The following is a 25176-nucleotide window of genomic DNA, read 5'->3' as shown; positions in this document are numbered from 1 at the left end:
CAATAATATTTAAGCATGATGATGTAGCACATTTTTATGGGATGGTTTATGGGTGGAATCTTAGATAAAGGATTGTCCAGTTATTATTGTTGGACATATAGAATTAAATATGCAGCTTAGTAAAGGGAACCAGTGACCAGGAGCATTAGGTTTTCATAACTGCGGCATCAAAAGGACTATAAAAACTGGTGTTTCCTGTTGAGATGTGGAGAAAAATCTTGAGTGAGAGCTTGGCTGTTAATTTTGTTTTTTCACCAAGTTTTACATTGCAATTAAACCTGGGTTACCTTGTATTTGACATACCACAATCTACTCTATGTTATCTGTTTATTAGCAAATACCAGTTAGAAGGCTATATGGCTTTTTGACCTCTGTTTCATCTGGTAGCAGAGTAGGGTTGGAGTTTGTAGACTTTGGGGTGCCTTCGCCACCCTCCTTTTTGGACAACGGATCGGTCAGGAGAGCAGATGTTTTTGTTGTGCACAACTTAACAAGAGGACAGCAGGGAATGACTTTGGAGTGGAATCCTGCCTGGTCTTCCACCGCCTGCTGGAAGTAACAGGAGGAGCTGCAAGTTGAGGGGACAACAGGGCCCACAACCTTCAAATGTCCACGGAAAGTGAGTATGCTATGTGCATGTTAAGGGTTGGGGGTGAAACATTTATTGTATGATATCTAATCAACTGAAGTTGATTAAGATAGCCCAGACAAGGTTGTGGAAGACTGTGCAGTAGGGCCCCTAAGGTTTCAACCTTCTTTTGAAGGTATAGTTCAAGAAACAGAGAGATAAGAATACCCCAGAGCAAAAGAAATAAACCGGAAGACAGCTGTATTTTATTGTGTTGTATTGCATGTTCATCGATCAAATTGTTGATTGTCAGCATTGTGTTGTGTTGTGAGACAGGTCCTGAAGAGGTGGCTTTTTCTTTGTGTGTTGTGAGAGTAGAAGATATTATTGTTTGGTAGAGGTTGAAGGGGTAAGTATGAACATTTAGATTGTGAGCGGATTATGTTGTGACCCAGAGGTAGGATTTGGATATTGGGGTGTGGCCCTAGACAATAAAAACAGATTTAATAGGTGTTGCATATTTGAAGTGGGGAGGAGGTGTGAGTAAGGGAAAAGTGTGAGAGAATTGTGAAGACTATTTCTGTTCTAATTATTGGTAAGCTGGCCACTATTTGTATTGCTTATTCTGTGTAACTGCCAAGATGCGCGCTGCATAAAAGGTGTCACCATGTCAGATACCCAAATAATTCATGTATGCAAAGCATTCCCTAGATATAGTGCCAGAATAATTAATTACCTGTCGTGGCCACAAGAGGGCACTCACTTTAAAACTGTATTGCAGCATATGTGCACATACTCAGACGCCATACACAAGGGCAGGAAGCTTAAAAACAGGCTATGTATATTAAAGCTCTGGAAGGCCTTTGAGGAGGAGAAAGGTGGGCCCAAGAAGCAATGGATGCTTAATATGTGCCAGGGAGAGCACAAGCAGGCCACAGCGCTGCCACCTACACCCTCTGAGAAGAGCGCTTACACGCAGCCAACAGCTCCGCCATCACCAGATGGGACAGGTGTCCACACACAATTCACAGTACTGCCTCCGTACGAGGAGAGCACACCAGCCCCAAAAATCCTAGGAATACACCCGGTACAAGAAGCAGCTGTAGGGAATACTAATCCCAAGTATGAATTCCCTGATGAGGAAAGTGATGATAGTAGGAAAGGGGAGAAATTGGTAAAAGGAAAGGCGCCATTATTGCAAATGGAGAATGAAGCATGGCGCAGCTCAGAGACACAGTTAAGGGATGAGGAAGAGTATAGAGGGCTACATAGCTTAGCAAAACAGTTAAAAGCAGGTAAGGGAGAGCTCAGCAGAGTGAGAGGCATACTTATAGATGGTCACAGGTGAGAAGGGTACCCATAGGTAATCGAGAGAGTGGAGGAACTATGATGGAACCAGAGAAATGGGTAGGAGGAAAAATATTGTTGAAATTCGATGGGAAAAGCACAGAAAACTATTATGTGAAGGTAGTGGAGTATGAAGAAATGAAGGAAGCAGCCAGGGAGGAAGTCAGGAGGGAGACACAGGAAGAGATAGAGCAAAATGCACAAAGGGATAAAGAGAGGGAATGGAGTGAAGCAGCAGAGAAGATGCAGAGAGAGTAACAGGAAAGACAAAGAAGGAAAAGGGAGTTCAGAGAAAGGGATGCATATGTAAAGAGGCTAAATTAGAGGAACAAGAGAATGCCAAGAGAAAAGGAGGACATTGAAAAAATGAGGAAGGAGATGAGCCAAAAGATGAGCAGAAATATGTTTGTTTGTTTGTTTTATTACTTGTATTGCGCATCAGACACAGGGGTAACCGGGCGCATTGCATATGACAATTTACAGCTTAGTTACAGAAACACAAGGGAAATATTGAGACAAAAATATATACAAGGCAAAAAATAGTGGTACAAGTATTTACAGTCCTATTCAGACAGGCAGTAAATGCTGAAAGGTAGGTGCGTGAAAAAATACAAACAGTGGAAGGACATGCGGAATAGGTCAGGGCAGTTAGTAGTCTATTATTTGTCCACGTCTTTTATCCATCTTGTGAGGTTGTGTCGGAAAGTGGGGTATGGTTGATCTGTTCGCAAGGTGGATGGTAGGGAGTTCCATAGTTGAGCTGCTTTGACCTGTAAGCTGCAGCCACCAACTCTGGATAGTTTAAATCTAGGTGTTGAGATATTGTTAGAGTTTGAGGACCTGGTGAGTCTTGTAGAATTTATTCTCGTGAATCTCGTAGAAAGGTAACGAGGTGCGGAATTGTTGAGGCATTTGTAAATGAGCGAGGCTACTTTTAGGTGGATTTTCTCATGAGTTGAAAGCCAGTTATTGGCTCTTCTAAATTCAGTGATGTGGGCTCTTCTGGGAATACCTAATGCTGCTCTAAGGGTTTTGTTCTGCAAGGTTTGAATTCTTTTGATGACTTCCTTGTTGGCCCCAATGTAGAGTGAGTTGCAATAGTCCAACTTCGATAAAACGAGAGCTCTAGCAAGTGTGATGCAGCTATTGTTGGATAGGAAGGGTTTGCCTGCCCTTATCAGTTTGCAGGTGTAAGCGGTGGCAGAAGCCATCGCGTTGACCTCCTTATTGAAAGATAGGGTAGAGTCCAAATAGAAACCCAGAGTTTTGACTGTGTGAGCGGAGGTGATTTGATTGTTGTCAATGTTGAAAGAGGAATAGTTAGGGCCCAGTTTTTTTAGGGTAGGGGGTGTGCCAAGGATAATAATTTCAGTTTTGTCGTCATTCAGGCATAGTCCGTGAGTGGCCATCCATGCCTGGATGATGAGATACACCCTGTTCACCAAGGCCAAATCCTTGTCATAATCACCAGTAAGTGTTAGGAGAATCTGAGTATCATCTGCTTAATTAGTGTAGGTGATACCAAGAAGGTCCAGATCATCGAAAAGGGGCTTCGTGAAGATTTAGTAGAGTGTGGGAGAAACACAAGATCCCTACCAGAGATGTGGGTAGAAGACAGAGGGACAATAACCCCAGAAACCAGGGACAGAGATGTGTTGCCAGAGATAATGAGTGGGACATATGCAAGAGAGACTGTTAAGGGAGTGAGCTTTGATCTCATACTTGAGGATGACGACAGTGGAGAAAGTGACAGAGTGACAGATTTGATAGAACTTGGTGATGAAGAGGGGGAGAAGAGGCAGCACAAGCCCCACAAATGGATACCACAGGACCAGGCGTAGGAGATATAGCACATTTGCTGGGGCCACACTTAAGCCTATATCCACCACTCACATCAGTACTACCCATAAATTAATGACCATAAATCACCATATTTTTAAAGTATTTTGCCAGAACACCAGCGGCACTGTGTAGCTGAGACATTGAAAAGGAGAACTTCACAGCATCACCTTTGTGCAAGAAAGGGGTAACACAATTCCCACTGTTCCACAAGGGATTAGGGCAGCCCAACTATACTCCATGGAATCAGACAGACCAAAATAACTTGATGGATAAGCTGCCATCACTGACAGCAGGGGCGGGCCAGTGGATCTACAAGGTAGAGCAGGAGACAGCTGGCATAGGATTAGCTATAGGTGACATTACAAGCCTATATGCATCCATATTGGGTGACCAGGCAGAGGATATGTGGATGTGAGCAGGCTATTTTGCAGTGACAGAACATGACACCACTTAATATGATGGGTCACCATTTAATAATTGTAGAGCTAATGTATGGAAGGCACTGAGCGTGCTATTTCCAGATCAATCTGACATGAGCGCCATAATGACGAGGAAGATGAGGTAAACTGAGGACCTCGCTGCCTATATTCAAGACATTAAAGAACGTTGGCGTTTGGAAACTAAAGACCATTGGGATAAAAATATACTAGTGTTTTATCATATTCATTTCAGGGCCTACCTGAAGAAGTACACAGACACTTAGCAAAGATTGTGGATGCAAATGAGACAATGGCTAGAGATATGGGGGCTGATTCATGGAATTTGTGCACTGAAAAACAGGGATTTGTGCACCATTCTGCCCACAAATCCCCATTTGTTAAACAAGGATTTGCGGGCAGAATGGTACACAAATCCCTGTTTTTTGGTGCACAAATTCCATGAATGAGCCCCAAAATTGACTATGGTCCATCACTATAGGTTAAGGCAGGAGAAGGATCAATAGAAAATAGAGGAAAGGCAAAAAGAAGAGGCAAAATTGGTGCAGAACAAATTTTCCAAAATGGCGGTAGAAGGAGTGGTTTTGATAAATACAGGAGATGGGAATAATAGACAGGGAGCTATCATGCCACAGCAGGGCATGGGTAGTTATTTTGATGGGAGAGTAGTTTTTATCACAGAGGCAGACGATTTGGGTTTGGTGAGGGACAGCCCCGCTTGGTAGGACCTGGGGGAACTGGAGCAATATGTTGGACATGTGTGAAAGAAGGACACATTTCACGAGTGTGTAGAAGTAAAGGAGCAATGCAGCAAGGTGCAATGCAGTATGGGCCAAGAGGGGGGGTGGTATATCCAGCACCATACGGTACACCACAGCAAGACTATGGTTATTATTACAACACACAATATTCACCAGATCAGACACAAGCACAGCAGGTGAAGCAATCCCAAGGGCCACAGATACAGCCACAGATAGTGTCACAACAACCAAGGCAGACATTGACACAGCAACCCCAGAGTGCAGTCCAACCACAACAAGCAGTGACCCAGTGGGATACCAGTATTCCGCCACAGACACCACGGATAGGGGGAGTGACATCAGTTGGGGGGAACCCTTTTAAAGGGAGACAGCTGAACATGTAGCCCCAGTAGGACAGCCCACATAATAGCTTGATATGTCCTATCCTATCAATAACCACTGACACTGAACAGGAACAGAGGGTGGTGGTATCTATAGGTGACCAGACTCTTTCTTTCTTGGTTGACACTAGGACAACAAAATACTGTGACATTAGAAGAGCAGACGGTAGCTGTCCCATTCCTGTATTCCAGGAAGACACCTGTTAAAATTTTGGGAAGAGGTCTTATGGCCAAACTAAATATGTCAATATCATTCACAGAGGATGGCATAATATGCTCTACACCAGGCATACATTTCCAGACAGCAAAGGAATACATACAAGCCTTTAATAGGCAGAAAGTACAACGGGGAATACCAGTGAGTCCTGAAGTATTTATCTATGGAGTACAAGTGATGTTAGTTCCCGCAATGAATGACATTTATTGAGACTAGGGAAGAAAGCATGGGGTGGGAGGCACAACAGTAAGTAGCGAAGGTTCTTCTTCATGTGGTAAATGTGGAGTAGGAATCTCCTTCAAGCAGATTCCGTTTGTTAATTAGTTAAACTTCAGGTGCAGCAGGGTCAACCTCGAGGCCACTCGAGATCCAAAGAACAAAACAGAACAAACATCGGGTGTTGCCAACCGATAGCCCTATGCCGCACTCCAAGCGGGACTCAGTCCCAAATATGTTTTTGGGGCCAGTTGTGAAATGGGGTCTCCAACTAGGCGAAAGCCACCTTTCACAGTGGTGTGTATAAAGCTTTTAGTAAAATTGGGTAATACTGTACGAGTTTGTGTTCATTATATACACTAGCTGTGTCTTCAGATAGGGAGATGTTCACCTGATTCATTATAGTCTAGAGCCACCAAGACCGTACACAATACAGGTAGACAGCACATATTCTTTATGTAACAAAAATATTCAGACATAAATCATGCTGTCAGTTCACCAGCGTGTACAAGTAGGTTGATTCAGATCCAAATCTCATCAGTACAGCTGGATAAAGTGTCAAAATCAGAACTGTAAAGTCACATAGAAAAGCAACATACTAATCACTTGAATTTGTATATTCAGCAAAATCGTTAGTTTGATTCGTAAACAAAATGTGTGTACTACAACAGTATGGGTAGTTCAGTCCCTTCTGCACTGTCTTTTATCGTAAACACTCCTAGATGTTTAAAGGTGCCAATGCGTTTCGGATTGTGATGAATCCATCTTCAGGGCAGGATATGTAAAGTTCCATTAGGTGATTAAGGACTTTCCTAAAAGAATGTAAATAAACTAATGAGCTTTTAGAGGATTACATGTAGTTTGGAATGGTGATTAAAGATCTAGGTCACTAACCTTGGCGTTTAGGTTATGGGTGAATCACTTCAACCTGCATAGAAAGCAAAAAAAGAGAGATTTCTCAGCTCTAGTGGACCTAAAGTGCTGCACTCTAAGCACTTTAGGTCCACTAGACCTAGTGGTCATAATAATGTTAATGTCACTCACCCGGTAAATAAATCACCCTGGGTGTGAGTAGGCTGTTGGGAGGTCGATCGCACTGCGTAGGTACTGTAGCATATGACGATAAAGGAATTATGCTTAATAGTGAGTTAAAATGGTTCAATTCTCATAAGTAACCATAAGCCTGCTTGAGACATATATGTAGATAAGGTATGGGCCGAAGCCCAACCACAATCAGAAAGTTGGTTACAGCGGCTTACATGCACCGCTCACGGTTAATAGTAACTGCACATGTTGCATCATAATAATATACATGTCTACTCCATTAGAGGCAAACCATTGTAGTTAAATGAATGACCTGCTCTCATCAGAAGACCGCAGCTCCAGAGACGCCCGTTAGTCAGACGCGCGGCTCGGGACTGCGATCTGTTATGCGGTAACCATGGCGGCAGTGCGCATGCGCACCGCCGTGGTCAGCACCATGTTGGTTGGGGCATTGGTACAAGCATCCATTAAAGTAGAGACTGTAATTGGCCGGCAGATTAGTCCCGATCTAGACTCTATGAGCACGCCTTATATGTGTTAATGCTTAGAGGCTCTTTCTAGATGCGCAGATATCTGCACATTGGTTTTGGATGTAGAGCCTCGAGGATCGAGCTGGTTACTATGGCAACCATGCTACCAAATGAAGCGTTGCTGTCTGCAATGATTTGCAAGATTTGTTTGTGCCGAAGGTAATTGAATCTCACTGTGGTGAGCACCGCAAAAGTGCCAGGAGGAGACACATAGGAAATAGCTATAGATTTATGTGTTAGTGTCTAACACTGACTGTTGTTAGTGTCTAATGCTGACTGCTGACAATGCAAACATAAAACGCACTTGCTAGTGTACCCAGGATATACGTGTGTCCCTTTTATTAGTTAGAGTTCGACCCAGGAGCGTGGATGCCAAATAACGGATGTAGATAGTCAACTAGAGTGCATGATGCCCCTCCTCACTCAGATAATTCATGATGCCCGCCCCGACCGGACCAGGAATCACACCAAGGAGTAATCCCTGTGTCCCAACCGTCAGGGTGTGGCATGGGGTCTCTTAATTTAAGTTGATTCCTAGTTATGTAAACGGAAACTCAATAGTACATATAGATCCAAGTCCAACAGCAAATTGGTTAGTGGCTGGGGTGTTATGGTATACCATTGACAGGGTGGTAAAAATTCAATAAAACAACATGATAATACAACATGTGTAAATCAATCAGTAACTAGAAATTGCAAAACATTTGAAAATTGCAGAGCAGGTACAAACATTTGACATCAGACAAAGCACATAAGATCAAATTCGCAGTTCATGCCTCTTGGAATCAGGCAATCCAACAAATCAATCCAGAAAATGTCCCTTTGTAACAATCGTTTATGCACATCCCCCCTCTTGGGCCTACTTGTACTTGTTCCAAAAGAATGCATCTTAATTGGGCAATTGAATGTCTTGTTTCTACAAAGTGCCTTGACACTGGTGATCTCAAGCTTTTAGTCCGGATGTTCGACTTATGTTCAGTCCATCTCAATTTTGCTTTCCTCGTAGTAATTCCCACATAATAAAGCCCACAGGGGCATGTGAGAGCATAAACAACATTGGTCGAGTCACACGTGCAAGAATGTTTGAGTGTGATAGGTTTGCCTGTATGTGTATGTGAGATTGTGTTGCCCAGTAGTATGTTACTGCAATGCTGGCAGTTGTAACAAGATTGTGTGTCTCTATGCCGTGTAGTCGTTGGCTGGTCCGTTTTTAGCTCGGCCTGAATCAGGCTGTTTCTGAGACCCTACTGTTTCTATATGCAAATATGGGAGGTTGTTGAAAGAGAGATTGTGTTTCGGGATCCATTTGCAACATAGGCCAGTTCTTATGGATGATGTTCCTGATTTTTCTGCTTTGGTTGAAATGCGTGGTCACATATACCAAACAGTCATCTTTGTTCTTAACTTTGGGCGTGAGCAAGGTATCCCTCTTAATATTTGCCACCTTTTCTTCAATCCTGGAAATGGAAGCCGGTTTGTATCCCCTCTCCCTGAATTTGTGACGCAGGGTCACCGATTGTCTCACATATTCTGACTCTTCTGAAATGTTCCTCCGGTAGCGTAAGAACTGGTTTAGCGGAACACTATCAATTGTCCTTTGAGGATGGAAACTAGTTGCCAAAAAGAGGCTATTTCTGTCCGTTACCTTAGTAAATATCCTGGTTTCAAGATTGGCCCCTTTAACATAAATTTCCACATCCAGAAAGTTAATCTTGGACTTAATGGTCTGGGTGGTAAATTGAATGCGTGGATGCATTTTGTTCATCATTAGGAAGAAGTCCACCAGCTCGTCCTCCGGGCCAGACCATATACCGAATACCTCATCAATGTATCTAACAAAAATGGTGAGGTGGCGCAGCCATCTTGCCGAGGTCAGTACATGCTCATTTTCTAGGTAATACATAAACGTGTTAGCATATGCCGGGGCCATAAGAGGGTTAAAGGTACTCTTCAGTGCGAGTTCCAAAATTCGACATATCCTGCCCTGAAGATGGATTCATCGGAATCCGAAACGCGTTGGCACCTTTAAACATCTCGGAGTGTTTAGGACGAAAGACAGTGCAGAAGGGACTTGACTACCCATACTGTTGTAGTACACACACACTGTGTTTTGTTTGTGTTTACGAATCAAACTAACGATTTTGCTGAATATACAAATTCAAGTGATTAGTATGTTGCTTTTCTATGTGACTTTACAGTTCTGATTTTGATACTTTATCCAACTGTATTGATGAGATTTGGATCTGAATCAACCTACTTTGTACACGCTGGTGACCTGACAGCGTGATGGTTGTCTGAATATTTTAGTTATATAAAGAATATATGCTGTCTACCTGTATTGTGTACGGTCTTGGTGGCTCTAGACTATACTGAATCAGGTGAACATCTCCCTATCTGAAGACACAGCTAGTGCATATAATGAACACAAACTCGTACAGTATTACCCAATTTTAATAAAAGCATTATACACACCACTGTGGAAGGTGACTTCCGCCTAGTTGGAGACCTCATTTCACAACTGGCCACAAAAACATATCTGGGACTGAGTCCCGCTTGGAGTGCAGCATAGGGCTATCGGTTGGCAACACCCGATGTTTGTTCTGTTCAGTTATTGAGACCCACACACTTTTTATTCCGAACACAGATACCTACAGATGTAACTGAAGGGGAACTAGTTACAATTGAGCTAGAGATGGCTGTAGTGAGGGAGGGCAGAGTGATTTTACACAGCACCGATGAGGAAGGGGTAGGTTGGCGCACAGCAATAGCATTTGACGCATCACACAGACTGACCCAGTTGACAGAGGATGAGTTATTTGATTACAGTGACTCTGATGATGAGGTATTGTTTGAGATAAATATACCATCTCAAATGAGAATACAGTATACAAAGGTGCCACAACAAATAATGCTAGCTAAACAAATACCATCATTTATGGAAGAAGATTTGGCAAGGGTACCCAGCACACTATGGATGACCAGCCCATAAGATGTGGGGTTGTTAAAAGGGATTGGAGCAGTACAAATACAATTAAAGAAAGGGGCAATTTTACTTCGAGTAAAATAGTATACAATGTCCAAAGAAGCAGGGAGTGATAGTGCCATCAGAATCTCCTTGCAACACTACTGTATAAATAGTGAAACAAATCTCAGGAAGGATTGTGGAGAGTTATTCATTTATTTATTTGTTTTAAACTTATGAAGTGCACAAAACTCTCGGGCATCACAGGTTAGCAAGATTAGCAAGATAGCGTGACATGCTGCATAAGGACTGGCTATATTATGTGCGTGCAGGCAGATGCTCAAAGCACTGCGACTCTGTTTGTAAATGAGATACATGACTATTTGATGTGCATGATTAAATGCCTCTCTCTTTCATTTCTTGACAGGAAAGGAAAGGCAGGAAGGTATCGCTAAAGGCACAGAAAAATCCAAAATATAATTGAATAATACTGCAGTTGTCAACTTTTTTTTGTGGGTCAACATAGCCAACATAAGACGATACAAGAGTGCCACCTCCCTGTCCAACTACCAGGATCTCGAGGGAGATGAAAGAAAAAACAGACACAGGACAAGAGCTAAGTGCCTGCGGCGAGAGAAGATAAAAGGAACAAGGAACATGAGAAAAAAGGAGATGTAAATCATGTTGCACCGTGTTATGGATTTAAAGACACGGCACACTCCAGACCATGACTCTTTCCACTGGTGAGGGATGTTGCACACAATAAAAACACATTTAATTTATTAATTACGGATTCTGCTTTGAGAAGGCACCCAACCCACCCTTGACAAACACCCCATGTCGCAATGGACCATGAACCAGGCCGGTGTGTAATAATACAATGTTTATTTATTTTTAAATTCAAATTCAAAATCAAACAAATCAAAGGTAGGGTAGCAAACACCAGTGTGATGATAATATACAGCAAAATGTTATGATACACTCAATATAACTTTCTGACGTTTGACACATAAGTTTAAATTGATGTGGAAGCAAAGTCACTTTTTGGACATACTTATAGACGGCACAACTGTTAGGCACTCCTCCTGCAACAATCCCCAGACACCTGCTGGCTATGTTTTGTGTGAGTGGAAAGGAGTGCCAAGGAGTCACAAATAAGAGGGAGAAATCAGATTGGAAATTCGACCTACCACCCCAGAAAGGGCGGCCAGAACAACACGAAAAACCCTTGAAAAATGAGCAAAATGCACTTGGAAATCACAGAATAATTAGAGGTCAGTTTACATGTACGGTGGAATGGATAGGACAAGAATTTGTGTGCCTGTACTAAAGGCAAGACAAAGACTGATATGCAAATGGATATGTCCCATCTGTGAAAGGTACAGTGAGAAAAAGCAGTGGCTGCGAACTCTCAAGTGTTTAATAACCACTGAACAGGTTATCAAGCCTTGTTCTATCGAGAGAGGGGTGCCCGCTACCTTTGCAAACCAAATTTCAAGGAACCTGGGATTGGTAACCCTAGGTCTCCTGGGGGCAACCAGACGTGGTCTCCCTCTCACTGTGCTTAGAGAGGGATCAGCTTCACCTCACTGATGATCCCCAACAAGGGTGAAACACGTGTATGGGGTTGCTGGTGGTACTCTAGTTCAGGTTGGAATTGCCATTGTATTTCGGTGCTGGACTGCCCCTGGGCAGGACAAAGACTGATATGCAAATGGATATTTCCCATCTGTGAAAGGCACAGTGAGAAAAAGCAGTGGCTGCGAACTCTCAAGTGGTTAATAACCACTGAACAGGTTATCAAGCCTTGTTCTATCGAGAGAGGGGCGCCCGCTACCTTTGCAAACTAAAGGCAAGAAAGCTTACAAACTGCTAGGCAGGGAACTACAACAACAAGAATACAGGTAAGAAAATCGACTTTGAGAAAGAAAGCAATGCAGAAAAAATCACACGTGGCAGTATTGCAATTTCTTCTTTTTTCACGGATTTAAACAAACAAACAGCTAAGGAAATGAGCTAAACAGTCAAATCGAAAATCGTTTTTTCTGATGCAGTACCCATGCACATAAGAGGTAAGATACTAAAGTGAAAGGATTACTTTTTATGGATCACAGTATGGGATTCTTTATAGGAAAGGTAAATCGGATTTTATAATGAAAATAATTTCACAGGCAACCTCGGTTTTGTTAACAGAAATGATTTGTTCTACTGAGGCTTTATTTTAGTGACTAGATCATTAAAGAAAACACTGCACTCAATAAGGTTAATTTCCAATGTTAACCAATTTGTGCCGCTTTCCTCTTTATATGGAAATTCATTACTTTATCTAAAATTGGTACTAAGGAATTACACAGCTTGCTGAAATGATTTGAAAAGAGTTACACTAACATATGGAGACTAACACAGATTCTTCTAAGGACAGGATAAACAGAGGATGCTAACAATTTGAGAAATTACTACGGTTTCTTATAGGATTTTTATAGGATTAGGACAGAATGCAAGATAATAGAGCAGTGTATGCAGCTTTCTGGCATTGAGGGTGATACTTACAAAATGCACTGGAGTTGGGTTATTGGGACAGCTTAGCTGGGTCTCTGGACAGCGAGGCTAGGGTCTGGTCACTGGACAGCGGCTGGGATCTCCTTTATGGGAACAGCTGGGCAAAAGGGGTTTGGTCTCTGAATTCTCCCAAAGGGGATCAGCAGCCTCTCCTCTTTTCTCCCTGGATTAGTGGTTCTGCCTGGACCTAGATGGGTGGTTCTGCCTGGATCTAGATCAGGATAGGTGGTTCTGGATCAGTGGTTCTGCCTGGATCTGGATCAGCTACCTCTGGATCTGGTTCTTGAGTCTTGAAGTATTGCTGGGGAATTTTGAATGTCTGGATTTTTGAATGTCTGGATTCTTGAGTGTCTAGATTCTTGAATGTGTGTCCTCAATCTCCCTATGCCTCCTTCTTATATAGGCAGGATGACATCAGAGGATTTTTCCAATGAGGGTGGAAGTAATCGGAACATACCCCTATGATGGGATAGGTCAGGCTATGGGCATCCCCTCCTCCCTGTGGGTGGATTGGTTCCAAGGAAGTGAAATCAGTTTAAGTGTGGGTGTTTTATGGCTGGCCTTATTTCACCACAGTTACTGTTACCAAAATAAGTTATGGAACAAAACCCTTATATTTACAAATGTCACCATTATCAAAATCAATTTCACAAGGAATATGCTGGTTCAAACACCCAGTCTGGGCGTTGCTGCTTCGTCATTTTGGCACTCTCGCAATTTCTCATGGAAAACATTTTATCAAAAATGTTCCAAATAGCTACAGATAGGAGTATCAGTGCTGGGCATATTTCCATCAAGTTTCATATCTCTGCAATTTTTTTTGTTGTTTTTTTTTGTTACTTGACTTTAATCGAAACAAGGACCTTTTTCTTCAGAAATTACTTCAACGCTATTTAACTAGATGAACGATGAAGGATGATCAATCTTTTGTCTCGTGTTTTGCTCACTGGTTCCATCTTCTACTGTTATAATCAGAGAGGTATCGGTGACTCTACCCTCTCTGGTGCTGATGTCACTGGTTCTGCCACTTTGCTCAGTAAGTTAGAGATAATTTCAAAGGCTAGTTCTATTAACTTCACCGTTGTAATTGTCCATCTCGTTGTCTCCCCTGAGATTAGCCTGTTCCACACAGCCTTTTCATCTAGCGTTATAGCCCCTTGCAAGCCAGATTGAAGATATTTATCTCTGTTTTGGCGTGTATTCGGACATCTTAGCACTAGATGTTTCAGTGTTTCCACTTCCTCTTTGTCTTTACACAGGCGGCAACTGTTGTCCATCTTCGGTGCTCGAATTGAAAGATCAGCAAGTTTAGTCTGGCTTTCAAAAAGGTTCCTTGCATATTTTTATTCGGGAATTTCATACAATAATTCAGAGGCATTTTCACTTTATTGAAAGTCGGTGGGAGGTGTAAGAGTAGCTTATTTGCACTGGCAGAGTCAATCGTCCTGATCCAGTCCATGAGTTCCATTTTTCTTTTTACTCGGTCTGGGTTGGTTTTTAGATCTTCTTCTGAGCACGATACTTTACTTAGAGTGTCTTGTAATGTTTTCACCCACTTATTGAGAGCCTTGCAGGTGCCACTTTTAAGCTCTTCTGCAATAATAGCGTAAATTGGCAAGGAGTCTGCCATCACAATCTTTCTGTAGAGTCTCATCTTACCCTGTTCTACCAAAGATGCGAGAGAGACCAGGCCCAGGTCCCGTCTAATTGCTGGCATGGATGTCGACTTTGGTAGACCCAAAACTGATTTTCAAACATGCCCTTCAAGTTTCTGCCATATAGCACTCGGCATGTTTAACGATGCTTCCATGCCATAAATGATGGACGGTACGACCTTAGCTTTATAAAAATTTATCGCTGGCAGGATGGAAAATTTCCCAAATTGTTTGTCTACCAATCTTGTTTGAGCTGTTAGTCTTCTCACTTTGTCCCATAACTGATCTTGCATAGCTTTATCTACGGATGACCCATCTATGGTCACCCCTAGATATTTAAACTGGTCGACTACTTGAAGATTGGTTTCCTCCAGATACCACTTACGGTGTTTTGACAGCCTCATCGTGGTTTTATCTAGGACCAGGACTTTCGTCTTTGCTGAATTGATTTCCAAGTTATTTTTTTTCATATACCTTGCCAGATTTGACAGTTTTCGTTGCAGGCCAATATGAGTTTGATCAATGATGATAGCGTCATCTGCATAAAGAAGTCGCGAGATGGTAGTCTTACTGTCACGGCTCGCTCCCTTCGCTCCCGTTCCCGCCACTTGGGGGCATGTTTTGGGGGTTATTCCCTACTGGACATTTCCTCCGAACCTTATGCTACAGTGTTGTGATGAATTGGGAGCGCTAAAACCTTATTTTCCAAGTTACTTCCCTTCCGGATCCATTCCAGGTTTTTGGCAGCCAGCATGCTACTTTAATCAAATGACTATGCTTCCCAGAATGCCTGGCTCACTGCTTCACCTCCTCCCTGGCAGGACAAGGTTGGGTGGAGGATAGGCAACACCTGTGGCTGCAGGTGCAGCAGGTGGCACACCTGAGGGGTGTGCTCGTTAAGCAGCTTTAAAAGCCTCAGTTTGCTTCAGTCCAGCGCTGGTCATTGTTGCAGTGTTCCTGTTGTGACTGGTCCCTTGTTCCTTGTTCCTAGCTTTTGTGCCTAGTTCCTAGTTCCTGTTTCTTGTTCCTCTGCCCTGGATTTCGGATTCATGTGCTTAATTGATTTCTGCTTTCTGGATTTCCTTTTCTGTCTTCCTCTGTCTGCAGGCAGCCTTTCTCTGTGCTTTACCCTTTGATGCAGCCCAATTTGCCTGTGTTCTCTGTTTCTTTGATGCTGTCCTTTGCTACTGAAAAACTTGATGCATTAGTCTTTCCCTTTTTAGATTTAGCTTCCTGCCTTTTCCCCTTGGATGGGTGGGAAAGGTTTCCTTTTGTGATATCATTTTCCCTGCTCCTGATCCTTACTTTCTATTGGGATCCATTCCATGTTTTCCATTGCACTTCTGCATTTATTTCCCATTGATTATTAGGTGTGGGGTGCTGTTGTAACTAGTCCCTGTGTGAATGCCTTTTGTTTTCCTCACTATTCTATAATCACAATTCCTACTTGCTCCTTGACTTGGGTCTTATGTATTTAGTTATCCTCCACCCATTGCTGTTATAGCCTTCTGGGTCCCTGTTTGATCAACTGGGTTCGTGGGTTTACTGACATTCAAGTGGTCTTTCCGGTTCTCGTGAGTACTGTTTCTAAGTTCCTTATTCAGTATCATCCAGAGTGTCAGCACACAGATCCTGTCCTTGCTTGCCCTCTACGTGGGCTTAGCGCTGTCAGTATCTGTAATAGCATAGTGGGTAAGGAGCTTGCTGACTTTCCTTTCAGTCATAAGGAGGTTCTAAGTGCTTACCCCACATCCCTTTTCATATATTGGTATTATTGTTTCACTCTATTTGCACTCCTGGGTTTTAGTATACATGAGTCTTGGGTATTGTATGCACGTTGTTAGATTCAAAGTTGTCCACTCTGCGATTCCGTGCACATTTCCCTTACCATATTCATTGCCTTCTTCCTTTCTTAACACTTACCAATTTTTGGTGGAAATGCTCTTATTTTTTCCTCATCGTTCTGATGATCCCCAAGAAACGCGATGAAGAGGGCTGGAGCTAGGGGGCACCCTTGTTTGACGCCCCGCTTGACTAGAATCTCCTCCGACAGTGCTCCTTGTTTGCTCAATTTCACCCTGATCTTTGTGTGGGCATGGAGGGCTTTTATGGGTCCCATAATTGACATTGGGCACTTCCAATTGCGTAGTTTAGACCACAATTTCGCCCGGTCTATTTTATCGAATGGTTTCGATAAATCTACGAATGCCAAGTAGACCCTGGGCGCTCCTTCTCTAACTTTGGCTTTCAGAATATTTATCATCAAGATGTTTATAGCCGTACTTCCGTTTTTCTGGAACCCTGTTTGGAAGGTGTCAAAACAGGGCGCATTTTTTGCCCAATTTCTGAAATGGTTTAACAACTGCGTTGCGAAGCTTTTTCCCACAATGTCCAACAGGGCTATTGGCCTATAACTTTCTGGGTCTTCTCTTCCACCCTTTTTATACACTGGAACAATTATGGCGTTTAACCATGTTTCTGGAACCATTTTTGTTTGACCACAATGGGCGAAGATTTTACTGATTATTTCTTCCCATGCTTTCGGTGATTGTTTCCAATCCACATTAGTCAAGCCATCCGGGCCTGGCGCTCTCGATGATTTAAGTTTGTTGATGGCTATTTCAATGTCGACAACATTAGCAACGTTTTCCATTTCGTCTCGGAGACCGCATTTACAATTTCTATGGGTCTTGGCGGATTTGCTGATTGAATTATTGCCCAGAAGTCACTTGATTTTTTTGTGCTGAGACTTCTCAACATTTTTTCAGCGTCTTGTTGGTATAACAGAATTCTATGCTGTTTTAGCCACTGATTATAAGCCTTTGCCTCCGTACGCCATTTTTCCCAAGCTTCTTGTTTATTTGTTTTTTTTGCGATTTTCCTCCATCTCCTCACCACTTTTCTTTTTTTAACAACCAGTCTATCATAGACATGTATTGGACCTGCCTCTTTCCTCGGCTGTCCTACCACGGCTTTTCTGTATGGAATAAGTAGAGGTAGGTAGCTTGGACGCTTGGCGAGAACTTGGGTCTTGGCAGCGTCGGGGCGTATGTATTTCGCTGTTATCCTTATGACATCTTCTTCCGACAAACGTACCCTTGATTGTTGGTTATTTGACTCTACATTGTATTTATATGAGGGTCTCTTCATTTGTTTTCCTAGCCATGTGCAGGTCAGAAGATTGTGGTCACTGTGCGTGGTTCTTTGCACTTTCTACTCTTGGATCCTAGGTAATAGGCCACTTGACACGTAGATATAATCCAAAATGGCTTTATGATTCAAATGCTCCCATGTCGGAATATTCATTAGTTTCGGGAACACTGAAGCGATGTTGAGTAGGTTTCTTGGTTTCGTCATCACCCCCCAAGCTTTACCTCGGGACCGTGTCGCTCCTTGTGACCCACAACCCTTGATTTCCTCATTCAGTTGGTTACAGTCTGCATTCAGGTCTCCACACACGATGACATCAAAGTTCTCATACTCAGCATATATCGAATCTAATATTTCCGCCATTTTTGTTGTCGTTTGTTGTGGATTCCAGAATGTATTTATTATGATGAGTTGCATGATGTAATCCTTCTTCATCACGTCAGTTTGATCGGTCCATGATGTCAGAGTGACCAGCATCTCATATAATTTCATATAGCTTTGTCGGTGCAGCCAAGCCTGAGCCCATTTGTATTGCTGTCAGGAGACCTGACAATGGACGGCCTAACAGGCCCTTACATGCCGGTGATATTTCGACTACAAACCCGTCTAGGCTCGGTTTGTCTTGTAGCCAGGTCTCTTGTAAACATAAGATGTCCAGTATACCTAGATCGATGTCTCCCGGTCTACTTAAATGGGCATGACCCCTAGTATTCCACGATCCCAAGATAAAACTTTTCTTACTTCGTGCACAGAGTTAGAATGTCCGTTGTTCGTGGTTTTCGGGGTCAATTTTGGTTGCTACTTCTCTGTTTTTGGATTCAAATTTGATTTTAGCCATGCCCATGGGCCCCGGCCTACTGGCATGTTCTTTGTTTGCAATATACAGTAAGAAACATGCTTAAACATTTGAGGAATACATCCTTTCTTAAATGGAAGAACAAAAGAAACACATAAAAAAGGGATTTCCTTGACCTATGCGCTACAATACCGGAGCCCCCAATCAAGCATGGTGTGCGCACATCACCCATGCAAATAATGAAATTGTGAACTAATCGGCACCAAAAGTTAGAGGACACACGTTGAGTAGAAACCAATGGCTAATGCAAAAGAAACAAGATCAAAGTAATATATTTTCTGTTTTTGTTTCATTATTTTCAACTACCGTTTGCTTCTGTTTACTCCACCCTCCAACCATGGTTTACGGTATGCCAATGATTCTTATTCATATAATATTATGATATTTGCTATATGTCACTATTTTTTTGCTATATGTCACTACTATTTTTTAACTTTATGTGATATGGTCTGTATTTACTTTTTTCAAATTCAATGTGATTGTTACAATCTTTTGTATCCTCTTTTCTGTCATGAATAATATGATAAATCAAATGTTGCATGTGACTACTCAGCCTTGAAAACGACCTGCGTGTCGAAACACGTGTCGGCTGTTTCTGCAACAATTAAAGCATCAATTTTATAATTAGTGCTCCTTATTCATATGGTGTTTAGCGCATCTCCACCTCAACTCCCTTCTTGTGCCTAATTGTTGGCCTGAGTTCAGATGGATTTTTGTCCAGTCCAGATGAGTCATTAGGACGGGGATCTTTTAGTCGAACCAACGGTTTTGGTTGGACATTTCCCTCTTGAGGTATTTGATCTTGCGGAATTGGTAACACATTCTGCTGCTTTGGGGGACACGTTACCAGGACCTTCTCATGTCTTTGATGAACATCTTCATTCCTTGATAGTCTCTCTGGCCCTTATATGGCCATGTCCTGTTGTTCTTTCAAGGAGCTCTGCCTCCGAATTTCTTCTCTTTCCTCTCTTTGCAGTCGGATTGCTTTTGCCGCCTTCTTTTTTTCCAATAGGATTTGTGACAGACCCACTTCCGGGGGGCCTTTATTCCCTTCTTGGACCCCTTCCACATCCGTTTTCCAATGTTTATTCGCTGGAGTACTCTCTTGAACGGCTTCTAAGATTTCTACATCCGACAATTCATTGTCCGAGTCTAATTTTCTTTTCTGATGGTTAAAAAAGAATGCTTTTAAAGATCCTGACAGCATAGGAGATGGCAGCCATTTCGACTTTGCTGAGTTTCTATTCTGTGGTTTCTGACTCCTATTCACTGCTGCCGCTTTCATTTTTACTGGTTTTAAACCACCATTCTCTTGTTTGTTCTTAGATGTTTTTGATGTACAAATCTTTTCTTGGTTTTTCCTTTGATTCGTTATTTTGTTGACATTTTTTCTTTTTTTCATTTTTGGCGAAGATGCCTTTCTCTCCGAGTCTGAGTCTGTCTCTGAGATTAAATTTTCACTTTCCTTTATACCTTCTTATTTTCCACTCTCCTCACTGTCATGTATGGTAACCATGTTGTTAGTATGCTGGTTTGGTTTGTAGCCTCTAGAGTTAAATTCATCCTGTGTGGAACTTTCTTTTATGCATGGCTACTTTGCAGAACCGGGCTCCATATGTACCATTTCAGTTTCCTTCTTGTTCATGCCTTCCCTACGGTTCCTGCTAACCCTTTCTTGGGCTACTTTGCCCCTGTCCACGGCTACCCTTTCAGCCCTTTCAGGACCTATTTCGGGCTCTCTGTTGTTTTTGTAACCATCTCTGCTCATTCGCGTTCTTCGGGACTACTCGGCACACTTCGCCAGCCCTCGTGGCCAGGCCCCTCCTCGCTCTCTCTCCGCGACGGGCTCCCTCCGTGCTGCGCCAATTCAGGAGAGCCGGGAGAGCCGGCGAGGAGCTCCGTTGCCAGCTCTCTTGCGCTTCTGATTTCCGGTGCCTTGATGTTGCCGCACACCCGCTGAGGGGCCGTCAGAGGCTGCCCTTTGACCGCCGCTGCCGGCAAACCACTCGCCTTGCCGGCGGTACGCGAGGCGCTGCATGCATCGTAGTCAGGTGAGTCACTATACTTGCTGCTGGGTTCCGCTTGTATGTCTTGGGTAGCTTTTATTTGTGCTTGATATGGGAGGGCTGGTAGGTTCGATACCTCCTCCATATTCTCCATGTCCTCCGGCTGAGTCCTGAGTTCTTGGGACTCTACACAAGGTTCCTGAAATACGTCGTCACTGGTGGAAGTCTTTTTTCTTGACCTCTTAACTGGAGTTTTGTCGCTCCTTAGACGACGACGACTTTTGTCTGCGTCTGAGTCGGCGCCTACCTCTTCAGATCGCTCCTTACTGGCGCCTTTCCTCTCCTGGTGGACTAAGAGCCTCGAGGGTTTCAGAGTCATGTCCATGTCTCCCTTGGCTCCTGCGGACTCCTGCAGACTCAACTCTCCTCACCAACTCCGCTCACCGCTCCGCTCTGGGGGGGGTTTAAGAGTCCTCCCACACACTGGTTCAGTAGTAGACAGGGGAGAGAGACTGCACAGCGACTCCTGCAGACTCAACTCTCCTCACCAACTCCGCTCATATCTCTGCAATTTACGCTTCACCAGAAATGCCTTTTTACTGCTGTTCACGTCCACCACATGTCAGAAAGACCCACGTGGTCTTATTTTACTTGTGCAAAAGTTACATTAAAACTGTCATAATTTCACATCACTGCTTCTTTAGATTACTGAAATAAATGTCTTAATGTAAAAAGTCTTTTAAATCAAATGGGCTGGATTTGTGTCCAAATGTGGGTGGTCTCTCCAACCCCCAGCCAGATGTCTTCCGTTGGTCAGCTTGCACATGGGTTGCTATGACTCCCCCTTTGAAGTTCTCCAGTTTGAATGGAAGGGAACTCACACTTCCCCTTAGTCCTTTGTTCCTTGCTGGGGAAATGCCGGTCAGTCTGATGAGGTCGCAAACTTCCACACATTGGCCCTCTCACATTTGTAAAGGGGCTTCCTTTCCCATAAGGGCTGGATGCCTTTGAAGTGGTTGCCTTGCCAAACTGGTTCTGAAGTCTTTAAACATTTCTTTTCTTTTTCTCTCTTTCTTCCCCAGAACCAAAGTAATTTGGTAAATAAATATAATATACATTTAAACCACCCTAGCCCCATACATATAATACTGTTTCTATGAGAATATTGTGATGATTTCACATTTAGCTTTCAAAAGGGCAGAGTTCCTGCTTTTGCAAAAGCAGATTTCACTTGTGTGTTTATTTCAGTTCATTTTGAGATTCCCAATGTGGTTTCTGTAGCACACATTTTCTTTGGCATTCATTTTCTGAAAGCTTTTCATAGCTCTGGTCAGTTTCTATACGCAAGGATATGCTTGGCAAACGGGTTCTTTGAAACTGACATATAGCAAGTGAGAGAGAGAGCTTCTTTTGAAGTAATTTGCGTGAGTTAATTTGTTTCCAAAAGTAAATTCAAGCCGTGTTCCAGTAGGAATCACAATTCTTGGCCTTTCAAGTGGTTTCCCAGCACATCAGCTGCTCTGGGAATGCTTTTGCCTCACCTCTTGCTACTCAGCAGAAATTAAACATGACAGGAGGGGTTCCCTTGCAGGGCACAATCTTTGTGGAAAATGGATCAAGAGCAAATTTCAAAGCCGTCTTGGGAGTAAAGTGCGCAGTTTTAGTATTCAACATGCCTTAACAGAAAAAGGTGATGCCGTTTTGAGCAGAGGTCATTTTCTGCTGGATTTAGATGAAAGAAGCAAATGCAACCATTCCTTCAGGGGCAGTGTTGAAAGCCTGTCACCCCTGTGCCAGGGATAGAAAGCAGAGCCGCTTTTGGGTGAAATGGGGAAATGTGTTTTTTGTGGTAGGGGGGTTCTGTTGGGGCTGGCAAATGTACCCCACATGTACCCCCCCTGCTCTGCCGCGACTTTTTGTTGGGGGAGACTAGGGCAGAATGGGGTTCATCCAGTGGAGTCCTTCATCAGGAAGCAGCACCCCTTTCCTTCCTTCCCTTTCCAGGTCCCCGGGGAGGTCCTCACCAGTCTAGGAGGTAATGAAGTTAATAATCTAATAGGAGATAAATAAAAACAGGTTTTAGAATATTTCACTGACAGTCTTCCTGGAAGAATTACAACAGCGGAACAATGCATACAGTTACAATTTTCAGTGGTATTTGAACAATATCCTCAAACAAATTACTCAACAAGGCAAAGACATGATTGGACTTTTACACCATGGTTTCATTATACATTTTTGCAATAACAATAAAGAAAAATACTCCCTGTTAGATAGGTATAGCTAGGGACCGACCTATTTCCTTATGTTTTTTCTTTTTCTTTCTTCTCATTCTCCAGATGTCTCTTCTGTTTGATTTTCCTTTGGGTCATCAATCAGCTGCAAAGTGTGTCTGGGATGACAATTTTAAAATGATTGATGTGAACCCACTTCTCTTATGACAGCTCTTCTTTGGGGATGCGGATTCTGTAGGCGACAGGTGACATTTTGTCTACAATTTCAAAGGGACCACGCCAGGAGGGGCAAACTTTTCTCTCCTTAGGCTATTTCTTCTGAAAATTGTACAAGTATAACCTGTCTCCTACTTGGTATTCTTTTTTGGTTGTTTTTAAGTCATAGTGAGTTTTCATCACCTCTGCTGATTTCTCCAGTTTCCGCTGAGCGTACGCAAAAGCATGCTGAAGGTGTTTTCTTAGATTCTCAACATACTCATGTGTTGTGGAGGCATTTATTAGTGTCTGCTCTTGTGTTCTATAGAGCAGATGCTGAGGTAGCACCATTTTTTGTCCAGTCATCAGCTCAAATGGAGACATGTTGGTTGCCGAAGGTGGTGTAGATCTGATGGCCATCAGGACAAGCGGTAATCAGATGTCCCAACTTGGCCCAGAATCTGGAAAAACATGTTTGAGAATGCTCACAATGGTTTTATTGTACCTCTGAACCCCCTCACTAGAGGACCGGCGGTATGCAATATGAAGTTTCCTTTTTACCCCAAGTATCGCCCACATTTTTGTCATCACTTCGCTGGTGAAGTTACTTCCTCGGTCTGACTCAATCCTTTTGGGAAGGCCAAAACGTGAGAAGATGTGGTTGATCATCAGGGCAGCTGCTGTTTCTGCCTTGCAATTTGGTTCCGGGAGACATTCCACCCATTTGATGAACAAGCATGTTACTGTTAACATTAATTTGTTCCCCCTAGAAGAGCGAATCACGGGCCCGATAAATCTACTTGTAAATCTGATCAAAGCAGTGTCATCCCCCTCTTCTGGAGGGGAGCTCGGTGTGTGAGTAAACTTGGCTGAAATTGTGCACACACAAGACACCCCTTCAAATATTGGTCAAGATCCTGCCCTATGTTTGGCCACTATGCAACCTCCTGCAACATTTTTAAAGTAGTGTGAAACCCCTGATGACCGGCTGTTGCTGCGTCATGGGTGTGACTTAGCATCAGACTTCAGAATGAGGTAGGTAGCACCCACTGGTCACATCCAGAGATGGGTCTCCTTACCAACAAACCGTCTTGGATTTGGAACATTTCTGGACACTTCATCAACACCCTGAGGTCCTCTTTCCCAATGTAATCGGTTTCCGTCAAAGGAAAGTTCTCAGGGACCTCAATGTGTTGGTAAAATTTCCCAATAATCAGATCCCCTTTTTGTGCCGTGATTAAATCAGCATCTGGTGTCTCATTACTCTACTGGGCAGTTGAGAGTTAATTGTGAGCATTTGTCTGGGACCTGGTGACAGCAGTAACCTGGATTTCCCCCAACAGGGATTCAATCTCAAGGAGATCCCCGTGGATGGCACTGGTTTTGGCTAGCTGATCAGAGAGGTCATTGCCAGTTTTGTCTGGCCCCTCTATTCTGAAATGACCCTTAATCTTTTTACAATAGATGGTCATTCCATTAGAGGTGACCAGATCATCAATATTTTGTATGAGCGTGCCATGTTTAAGTGGTTTTTTATTTGCACATAGCATGCCTCTGGTTCTCCAATAAATCAGGTGCTCCACGAACCCGTTTCGGACATAATCTGAATCAGTGATTACGACCAGTTTTTGGAGTTGGTGTTGCATGGCAGCGAGGATGGCCTGATGAACTAACATCAACTCTGCCACCTGACTACTGCGGGACCAATTTTGTACCCACCAGAGGGCTCTGGGGCATCATTCACCCAGGCATTCCCAACGCTGGCCACCACTTCCTTTTCCCCATTGTGGTCAACATGGTAGGAGCACCCGTTCACATAAACTGTGGGCATCCCCTCGCACTTGTCTTCTTCATAGACTTTGGGCTTCATCACGAGTTTGGTGGTATCCTTTAAATGCGGTGGTAACGCTATTACTGCCGCATTTAAGGGTCCGTCAAATCACAGTCTTGGTGGATTTCCCCCCAGTTCTAAGCTGGGGGGAAATCTGCAACAATTTAGCCAATTTTCGGCGGTAATATTGCAAAAATTCCCCATTGGGCCCAATGGGGAAAGGGAAATTCCTGAAGGGCCCAATGGGGAATGGGAAATCCCGAATGGGCCCAATGGGGAAGGGGCACTAACCGTTGTGCCAAACCCGTGATCCACCAGCATTACCGCCCAACTTGTGATGAGGCCCTTTGTGCAGGGAATTCAGGTATGCCTCCATGTTGTCTTGG

This window comes from Ambystoma mexicanum, chromosome 6p (assembly GCF_040938575.1).
Source record: "Ambystoma mexicanum isolate Mex_15411 chromosome 6p, UKY_AmexF1_1, whole genome shotgun sequence".
In the NCBI taxonomy this organism is placed as follows: domain Eukaryota; kingdom Metazoa; phylum Chordata; class Amphibia; order Caudata; family Ambystomatidae; genus Ambystoma; species Ambystoma mexicanum.
Note: the sequence above shows the minus strand (reverse complement) of the source record.